This window comes from Crocodylus siamensis, chromosome 5 (genome assembly GCF_052110815.1).
Source record: "Crocodylus siamensis isolate JL-2025a chromosome 5, ASM5211081v1, whole genome shotgun sequence".
NCBI classification, from domain to species: Eukaryota; Metazoa; Chordata; order Crocodylia; family Crocodylidae; genus Crocodylus; species Crocodylus siamensis.
The window spans coordinates 23,782,181-23,793,434 of record NC_143399.1 but is presented as its reverse complement, the minus strand read 5'-3'; positions in this window follow the sequence as shown (position 1 = coordinate 23,793,434).

Here is an 11,254-nt window from a genome sequence, read left to right as displayed (position 1 = left end):
GCTGCAACTGCAGTTGCACTTTGGCCTTCCCAACTTCATCCCTGCATGCCCAAGCAATGCTCTTATAGTCTTCTCTAGTTGTTTGTCCAAGTTTCCACTTCTTATAAGTTACTTCTTGTGTTTTAATTTACTAAAGAGTTTCCTGCTAAGCCAAGCTGGTATTCTGCCATACTTGCTAGTCTTCCTGCACATTGGGATGGTTTGTTCCTGCACTCTCAGTAAGGATTTTTTAAAGTACAGCCAGCTCTCCTGGGCTCCTTTCCCCCTCAAACTGGCCTCCCAGGGGATCCTGCCCATGAGTTCCCTGAGCAAGTCAAAGTCTGCTTTCTTGAAGTCCAGGGTCCTTACTTTGCTACTCTCCAGTGTCCTTACTTTGCTACTTTGCTTCCTTTTCTCAGGGTCCTGAGCTCAATCACCTTGTGGTCACTGCTACCCAAGTCACCATCCACTACTACATTCCCCACCAATTCATCCCTGTTTGTGAGCAGCAGGTCAAGAAGAGTATGGCCCTTACTTGATCACTCCAGGACTTCCTGGATTGCCTGCGCACTGCTGTATTGCCCTCCCAGCAGATGTCAGGGTGACTGAAGTGCACCATGAGAACGAGGGCTTGTGATTGGGAAACTTCCGTGAGCTGCTTGAAAAAAAGTCTCATCTCTCACTTCCTCCTGGTCTGGTGATCTATAGTAGACATCCACTACATCACCCTTGTTGCTCTCCCCTCTAACCTTAACCCAGAGACTTTCAACAAGCCAATCTCCAGTTTCATTATTGAAGCTCTGAGCAATAATATGCCTCTTTTACATAAAGTGTAATTCCTCCTCCTCTTCTCCCCGCCTGTCCTTCCTGAACAGTTTGTACCCATCTATGACAGTGCTCCAATCATCCAAGCTATCCCACCAAGTCTCTGTTACTGATCATATTGCTGTGACTGTGCAAGGACTTCCAATTCTCCCTGCTTGTTTCCAAGGCTCCCTGAATTCATGTTCAAGCACCTGAGATAACTAGTCAGCTCCTGACCCTGATTTGGATAGCTCAGACTTCTCCCTGTAGCTTATCCTTCAGATTTGTTAACTAGAATCATGATTTCTGTCTTCTGACCCTAGGTTGGCATTTGGCCTCTGACTTATGACCGCTACCCCTGCAACCCTATTTCCACACTTGGCTCTACCCACAAGGTTTGCTAGCCTGGTAGACTATGATAAACAGAAAATCAACATGGAAACATACAGATGGTCAGGAGAAAGAAATTATACTTTTTCCCAGACCAGGAGATTATGTCTTTTAAAGGCTGGAGTGGGTGAGGCCTGCTGCCTGTGGCTTTAGGAGACTGGGTACATGGATTGCTTCACTCAGCTCAGCTGGGACCAAGGCACTGCTCTACCTTGTTTGCTGCAGATGGCACTTATTCTGGGGATGGCTTGCCCTGATCTCTTGACTGGGACCAGCTAGGGCCAGGTTTTTGGCCTGGCCTCATTACAATAACTGTGGGGCTCATTCACCATTTTATCATGCCATTAATTGATTGAACATGTAGCCAGGTTACTATTTTGGACGCAATTAACTAGTTAATTACATCTTAAGTGTAATGTCTGTCAAGGCAGCTTTCCACTCATCCTGCCAAAGACAGTACAAGAATATTTTTCATTACTTGATAATCACCTGTTTAATACCATCAAACAAGGCACTGCTACATCCCAGAGGACACAAGACAGAACTTATAAATTATGTGTATTACTGAAGGTTCTCCTCTAGAATATGGTGGACCATGCCCAACTATATTGTATGTTCATTCATTTATTTTGTGTTTTAAAAAGATGTGAAGTACAGTTAAACTAATTAGGCCATCCTCTTATCAGACAGGAAAAAAATGTCTTCTAAAGCATTGTATATCTGCAATTAAAGTCACTCTGAAATTCAAATACCTTAATGAGCCACTTCAAAAAAAGTTTCTCACATTCCTCAAAGAAATATTCATAATAAGTTACTCAATCCCTTGCTTCCATTAGACAGAAAAAAGAAAATGGGACAACATAAAGCTAGTTTAATAAAGAGCAAAATCTCTTTATTTCAAAGTCATAATGAATCAGAATACAATATTTTCTTGCATACAATACCCCCTGAATAAGATACATACCTTGGTCTGAAGGGTAGGATGAAAAGCAAAAAATCTTTCCTTGAAAATACTGAGTAACAGCAGCTAGGGAGCCCATCAGTATTTCCTTGCTTATAACACACATTCAAATTTTCAACAGCTGATTTCTGGGAAAAGAAGCATGTATGTTAACTCCCTGTGTGGACACTAATAATGTAGACTAAAGTCATGTCATCCTGGCAAATTTACCATACCAGACAATAGAGTGCCCTTCAACACTGATCTCCGGGCACTGTAGCCCTGTTTTCCTGGTGCTGTAAGTGGGCTAATTAATAATGGGTTGGGATAACTGGCACAGTTACACAGCAATGATAATTAATCTGCTCAAGCACCATGCAGACACAGCTTCACTACTGGTTCAGAAGGCAGCCAGGACAATATGTTTGAGGGTGCTGTTGCCTAGTAAAGTACATCTGCCATGTACAAATTGGTATGGAGCAGCTAGCTTTCAGTAAATTCACACATAATTAACTGCACACTACTTTCCTCATGGAGACAAAACCTAGTATGCTGGAATCTTTAGAAATTAGCTGTGAAGGTAGTCAGTTAGTCCCGCAATGCTCTGCCATGCCAGCTCATCCACTTAGACCCAACCAGTCTACACGATAGGTACAACAGATAGGAAAAGGGGAGAAAAAGGATAATCAGCTCCTCAGGTAGACCAAAAATAGTGTTTTTCCACTCTCTCATAACAGCAGTAGTCAGGAAGATAGCCTACCAAAGAAGCCAGTCCCCCCCGATGAGCTGCTTGCAGCTCAGTCCCACGCCCTGCCAGCTGTGCAGTGTCTGCCTCTCCCTTAGCTCCAGCCCCACTCCCTCCCCACCCCTACTGTGCCAGAGACCCTCAGCTGGGCTGCCTTGCAGCCCTACCACTGCCTGGTGCTTCAGGGGGATAAGCCCCATTAGCTCTGCCTTCCGCCACCTGTGCCAACAAGAAATGGAAACTTGGCCATATTGCTAGTGCAAAGTCCTGGACATAAGACAGAACAATCAAGTGCATAAATACACACTGGAGGATGATTGGGTAAGCTGCAATATTGCAAAAAAAAATACCTCAGGCTATAGTAGACCATAAGATGAGTCAACAATGTCCTGTTGTTCCAAACAAAGCCAATAGCATACTAAACTATTAATATGAATAAGTTGAGGGAAGTGATTCTTCTGCTTTATTTCAGCATCGGTGAGACCTCACTTGGAGCACTCTGTCCAGTTTTGGACACAACACTTCAAGATGAGGACAAATTGGAAAGAGTCTAGCACAGAGCAAAATAAATGATTAGAGGTCTGGGAAATATGATGTACTAAGAAAGGCTAAAAGAACTAGGATTATTTAGTTTGGAGAAGATAAGGGGGGCTTTTATAATGGTCTTCAAGTACTTGAAGGGTGGTTATAAGGAAGATAAAGACTACTCTCTGCAGTTCAGGACAAAAAGCAATGGTCTCAAATTGCAGCAGGGAAAATTTAGGTCGTAAAAGAACTTTCTCATTATGAGGGTAGTTAAGCATTGGAACAGGCTACTTAAAGCTGTGGAATTTCCATCCTAGACATTTTTAAGAACGGATTAGACAAACACTTGTCTAGGATAGTTTAGACAGGGAGGATCCTGCCTCGAGCACAAGACTGCATTAGATGATATCCTAATGTTCCCTCTAGTCCTGATTTTCTATGATTCTACTTTAACCCTTTCATTCAGGGTTACAGCTACAGTGATTTGGCTCAATGCTGTTGCCACAAGGAGTAGTCAGATGTATCAGTTCCAACATTGCAACAGCTAATACAGGAAGAGGAGCAGCATCTCTCCCTCCCCTTTTAAAGCAGTTAAGTTACATCTGTTCATTACCCAACTCTCCTCTCTAAATCACACTCTAATACACAACTCTCTTATTGCTCGTGAACTGCGCTGTTTCCTTCCTTACAGGAATATTCATGTGAGGCAGAGTTGTACTACGCAGACAGAACTTGCTCACTCCACCCCAGAGGATTCTAATTCCATTTCATTCTTCCGCACTTGCAAACAACATCCAAACAAAGCAGGGTTTATTACAGGAGAAATGGGATAAATCACAACCTTAAAGAAAACCTTAAGCATTAAGTGAACCCCACAGTTAATAATATCTGTCACTAGCAAACCAACCCAAGTGAGCTACCACTCCATCAGGAAGGGAGACTCCCCCAGGGCCATTTAGGGCTCTATCACTTCCACCAACCTAAAAAATGACCCCCCAAACAGTTAGATCCAGGCCCATGGTCAAACCCTACTCTGTCCTGCCCTGCCCTGCCCTGGAAAAGACCCCCACATAGCACCTCCCCCACTTCTAGTTCCACAGCTCCTTCCTACCCACACTGCCCCTCTCCCTGTCCCACTGGCATCTCAGAATGCCCAGGGACACATAGTCCTGCCTACCTTTGAGGAGAGCAGCCATTTCAGGCAGTTGAAAACAGACAGAAGGGGGAAGGAGTGGGGGAGGGGGAGGGGTTGCAACAAATTTATTTTAAAAGATATTTTTAAGAAGGTGCCACCTACAGCTATGAAACCCAAGGTTACTTTTAGTAATAAGGCTGATTTAAAAAAACATTGCTGGAATCTCTTAATTCAAAATTTATGTTTTGTCGAAATTGAATTTACTTATTTATTTTTTACAAAATCATTCCTTTTTAACCAATATTTTATTTTGAAAACAAAATTAATTCCAATGTTCCAATGTTGCATTGCTATACCAAGTGACATTTCATTTTACAATTTGCTATTACAAAAACATTCTTTAGAAGTCAAAAATCAGAAGGAAACGTCTCAATTTCATTTTAATCAAAAGTAAATATATAAGGGGTGCAGAGAATTTCAGAATTTTAAGGCTTCTTTCCTTTTTAGAATGAAATAACAGGTCAACAAGCCTTCAAAATACGGAATTTTCACCTTCTGCAAAGTTCTACTGTTCCGTTTCATTGTAGGTAGGGTTGGAAGGGACCTGAGCACATCATCAAGTCCAACCCCCTGCTATGGCAGGAAAGAGTACTGGGGTCAAACGACCCCAGCAAGGTGATTGTCTAGCCTCCTCTTAAAGACCCCCAGGGTAGAAGCCAGCACCACTTCTCTTGGAAGTTGGTTCCAGACCCTAGCCGCCCTGACCGTGAAGGAGTGCCTCCTGATGTCTAGTCTGAATCTACCCTCTGCCGGCTTGTGACCGTTATTTCTAGTCACTCCTGGTTGTGCTCAGGGGAACAGTGACTCCCCCAGTGCCTGCTGGTCCCCTCTGACTAGTTTGTAACAGGCCACTAGACCCCCCCTCAGCCTTCTGTTGTGGAGGCTGAACAGGTTCAGGTCCCGTCGCCTCTCCTCGTAGGGCCTGTCTTGCTGCCCCTTGATCATGCGAGTGGCCCTCCTCTGGACCCTCTCCATGTTGTCCACATCCCTCCTGAAGTGCGGTGCACAGAACTGGATGCAGTACTCCAGCTGCAGCCTGACCAGTGCCGCGTAGAGGGGGAGGATCACCTCCTTGGACCTGCTTGAGATGCATCTGTGGATGCATGACAAGGTGCGGTTGGCCTTCCTGACTGCCTCCCCACACTGTTGGCCCATGTTCATTTTGGCATCAATGATGACTCCAAGATCCTTTTCTGCCTCTGCACAGACAAGAAGGGAGTTCCCCAGCCTGTAGGTATGGTGCTGTGTTGTCCTTGATCCAGGTAGCTAGTCCCAGTTCCATCTCTGCCTTGGTCTTCCTGCCCACCCCCTGCAATCAAGGTATAGTCCTCCCTGGTGATGGCCCCTCCCTTCCATTGGGTGTATGCCTCCATTTTAGCTAGGAGAAGTTCTCGTATTATATTGCTGACAATGAGTTATGCTACCTTAGGCCCAATTTTTCAAAACTATCTCTAAAATTAAACATCAGTGGTAGGGCTTATGCCCAACTGAAAGCTCAGGTCACTTTTTAATCAGGTGCTTATATATGACCTTCTCTTCTTGTGCCTAACTTTAATGGGCAGTTTTCAAAATTGACCTTTAATGGTTCAACTGACAAGTTATGTAGGATGACTTAAAACACAGAAAGATTTTACTTGGTTGGCTTAAGTAAAGATTAAAGTTTAAGTAAAAATTTAACTTTACAGATTTATGCACCAAATAGCTTTATTCCTGTATTAATATTCAGAGATAGTAATTAGCCATAATACATTTGAGAAAACTTGTAAATATTTTGTTTATGCCAATAGCATAAGATTTACAAAACTGTGAGAAATCTATGACTATAGCAGATGGAAAACAAACTCTTTCTATAATTCAGGAAATTGAATCTCTGCACTAGGTCTAGTGTTATTTGCATGTGAATTGGAAAGGAAATAATTGAGTTCAGTGTACCAGATATGGCACACACCACAGATCTGTAGTTTTATTTTAGTGAACAAAGACAACCCAGCCAGTTATAGTAAGCTGTTATTTTATCTTCTCTGATTTTCTTCCTCATTCTAACACCATGCAGCAAGAGTAAGTTTACAATGATTCCAGAGCTTAGTTTTTAGGCAGGAAAAAACTGAGAACCTCTAAACTCATGAATCAGCTAAAAAAAGCAAGAGGCACATTCCTCCTGAAAAACATACTAGCTCAATAATCCAGGCCTGTTATGGACCCCAGTTATTTTAGGCCACTGCTACAGAGGCTGTTAAAAACATTTCTGAGCATGTGCAACAACCACTGGGACAGTGTACCCAAAAAGAACCTCCTGAGATTTCTCCAGTTCATTACATTAACAGCGTAAGTCAGGGTGGGCAAGGAGGGCACCAGCCATAGGCACTTAGTCCCCACCTCCCCCGGTAGTCTGCACTGCAACAAGAGAACCAGCGGCAGCCACGTGCATGGACACCATGCTGCTGCTGTAACAACAACTGGGGCGGGCAGACCACATCACAGCTGCAGAAGCCAAGAACCTGGAGTTATGCCTCTGCATTGCATCAGTCTGTTTTTCTGATTCAGGTCCAAACTCTGAGTGTTTCTATTGAAGTGAGCCGCCTTTTCAACAACTGCATTGTCTCAGTGCCTTCTTCCTTTCAACTTAGGTTGCTGAACATCTCACTTGCTCAGACACCTGTGTGATCATTCTACATCAAGGACAGATTGAATACTTCAGGGCCAAACACTTAGTGAAAGGCTGTTATTTATAGGTATTCTCAGAAAACTCAAATGCAAGCAACTGTTCTAATGATTGTACGTGTTGATTTTGCCTCCTTGCAAGTATGATTACTTGTTCTTAATTTTCCATTGTCAGCAAATTCTTCCATATCCAGCTCTAAAAGAAGTCTAAAGTTTATTCACAGGAGGCCTTAGAGCCTCAACATTTACTTAATGTTGAGAAGGAAGAATTGTGGGGGGAAACCACATATTATCCAGGGAGAAAAAAAAAACAGCTGGTGTTTTAGGATGAAATCTAAGCTCCACTGTGGATAATGGCAAAAATCCCATAGATTTCTATTCCCTGGTTATTATAATTGTATTGGAAGAAATCTTGGCAAAAACAAAACTAACATCAATGCACCTCTTCATTATATCTGCCAGGCTTCTAGTACTAAAAATTTTAATTTACATCTGTTTCTATCCAAAGTTGCATGCAATTTAAACAGAAGTACAGCATAATTAGAAGCATTTTACAATCAGAAAATTGTACAGTTCATGTTTACTGTGATCATGGGCACAATTAAAATACTGAAATGTTCTAATGAACTTTATTTATTAATAATGTTTACTTTCATTACTTCTTTTTGCTGCTTTTGCAGTTGGCTATCGACTTCACCTTTTATTAAAAAAACTCATCATTTGGCTATTAACATTCAAATGTATGACAAAGGGGGCTAGGTTTTCATACTTTTGCTTGATATATCTGCACTGAAACAAATAAGTGAGCATGCAATACCATATAGAAAATTATATGATTAATTGTACCATTGAATATGTATGCGGTAATCAAATCAGGAGGCAAATTTGGGCACATCACATGAATGTTATCATTTCATTTCCCATCTGTCCTCAGATGTGTTGACTAAATAAATAGCTATCTAGGCATCCCACCTGATGCTGAAATATTTTTTGCTACAAAGAACACATCAGCCCATCAACTTTTAGGTGGTATGTGTGCGGGGGCAGACGAACCCCCAGACTTCAGGGCTCGCTGGCCCGGACCCCCCACAGGGACACACCTGTCTCTGCCCTGGAAGACGGGGCAAATACTTACCGGTTACAGGTGTGCGGAGAGAGACGCAGGCTCAAAAGCCCCGCCGGAATGGGAGATCGGGAAGGCGGAACCGGAAGGACGGGTTCAATTGGCGGACACCGGCGAGAACACAGAGGGGAGGATGCATGCTGCCTGAGGCCGCACCCGCACGTTTTGGAGCAGGGGTAAGGCTCCGGTGAGGAGCGGGACCCTGGGGCAACGAACTGCAGCTGGGAGGGTCAGACTGCAACACCCAGGAACGTCGGACTCCAGAGGGAGTAGGGCGGAGAAAGGCCCTGAGGACAAAGGGGCGGATGGACTATTAGCGGCGAGGCCGCGGTGGTAGGGCACCAGGCGTGCCCAGGGGACGGCTGAAGACGCCCATTCGGGGAAGTCCCCAGAGGGACGAGCGAAACCCCGTTCTGGGTTGAAACTGGCGCTCCTGAGACAGCAATTCCAGGCAGGAGCCGCGTTTACATTTTTCCTCCACTATTTTTGCGGAGAGTGGGTCCAGAGGACTGAACTGTGGTACTGTTCCTAGCGGAGGCCCGGGCGAGGGTGTAGGGGTGGAGGAGCCCTCAACAGCTCCGCAGCCAGCGGACATTAGGTCTCATTTTTGGACGTGCATGCTCCATAAGGTCCAACTGAACCAGGGAATCATCAAAGACGTGGCAGGAGAGTTCGGTGCATGTGGTTTGTACAGTGGGTGCCTGGTGTCGCCGAGGAGATCTTTTGACGGGACAGAGCAACGAGGTTAGTCAACGCGTTCACAGTATGCAATACTGAAGTTAGACCTACTGATGTCATATTAGCATTCTGGGTATATATCGATTGTATCACTATCAGAGGAAACTGATACAAGCTGTTATGACAACAGTTGATTTGGTAGCCATACAAGCATATCAAAAACTGCTACTGCCTTGTCCAGAGTCAATGTTAGGGCAATTTAGCTTGCCTGTCCGGCTACAGGATCACACAGGCAGAATTACAGCACAACAGCTGCTGCAGGCACCCTTTTGAAGCAGCCACAAATGTACATTTGTCCACACCATTCTATCTTGATTCAGCCATACTAGATGGCTTATGAGACTTGAGAGATTCAGGGAGAATGGCTAAGTGTAGATTTTAGGGTGATCCTAGAGTTATTCATTATTTTCTTATTTATTTATTCTCACTTTATAAGTCAGCTCAGTACCTTAATTATATTCATATTTTCAGGTGACATTACCTACTCCCTCAAGGTTGTTCTTGTGACTCCAGTTCTAAATCCTCAAACTCATGCAGAAGTACCTTATAATGAATCCCATAAAAATCACCTGCTGTCACCGAAACAGCTAGAATGTAAAGGTTTCTTAATAAGCCTAACTGTAAATCACAAAATACTCTCTCCTGTAAAAGTGTCAAATATTCTTTGCCTGATGCATTTTGCACACCGTATGCTCAGTCTGTTGACTTCAACAGAAACAGACTGGAGCCCCATGACAGTTAATGAGCTCACAAATCTTCAGCTTTCTATTCAAATGAAATGTGAGAATATTTCTAGCTCCCCCCCCCTCCCTTTTTTTCCCCTCCAGTTTGCTCTATATGTACAACAGGGACTGATTTTTTCCATACAATGGACCACATCTTAAGGTTACCTTCTAATCAGTTCAATTAGGTCTTTTGTGATTTGTGATGTTGTAACAGTGATGATCCAAGAAAAATGCAAGAGGCAAGGACTTCTGTATGCGATATCTTTTACTAGACTAACTGTAAAAGTTGGGATACAGGTTTCCCTTGCCAACCACAGGGGTTAGGTTCCTGAAAGTTCCTGTGGTTGGTAAAACCGGCAGGTGAGGGAAACCTGTATATAGCTCTCCCAACTATACAGTTGGTCCAACACAAAATATCATGCACAAAAATCCTTGCCTCTTGCATTTTTTAGATTAGAACCTTGTTTTTATGTAGAGAAATGTTTGTGTATTTTTCAGTCTTTAATGCAATGATAAGCCAAGGTGGCCCATTGCATGTGATTTGCCATGCAATGTTGGTAGAACACAGACCCAAGTCTCATGAGAAAAAATCACAGTTACTTCTAGGCCATCACTGAACAGCCTCAGTCTGTCCTTCCCTCATCTGAGACCATGACCACCTCCTGCAAGTTCTTCCACAACAGCAGAAAGGGCAAAAAAATCTCACCCTACACCAGCCACACAGACTGAACAGGAAGACGCTTCAGATCCCTTGAATCAGCAATGTCCCCAGTTCTACCATGGCCAACAACTCTAGTAAGTATTAAAAATCTTATTCAAAATTAATTTTGAAGGTTTTTATACTGGTCCCCACTTAAATTGAACGAAGCCTGTTTCCAGAGACACTAAGTAAAAAGACTATACCATCTAGCTAAAAGAGTCTCTATCAACTGGAAAGCTACATTATTTTACTAAATTTCTCGTTACAAAGTGTCCAACAATAACACTCTACCCTGTTTGTTTTTTTCTGTGGGTTTGGGTTGTTTGTTTTTTTTTAAGATAAGGTACCTTGATTTTCATGTAATGCCACTTATTTACATACAGCTGAAAAATAAAGTACTATATCTTTGCCATGTATATAATGTCATACACATAAACAACTATGTCTTTATAAAATGATTTTCCACAAGAATTTTACAAGTTTGTCATCTAATGCAATACAATTATTTTTAAATAAAATTATAATAGAAGATGCACTAAGGTGCATGGAAAAGCAAATACAACTATTTGGAGTATGTAAGTATTGTTTTATACTGTTATTTAAGGATAAGAAACTTCCATTATTTGTTTAACCAAATAAAACATTTACTTTATGATGTATTAACCAGACACAATACTTAGTTTCATTGGTATTACAGTATATGGCAGGGGATGTCAACCAGGAGCATAC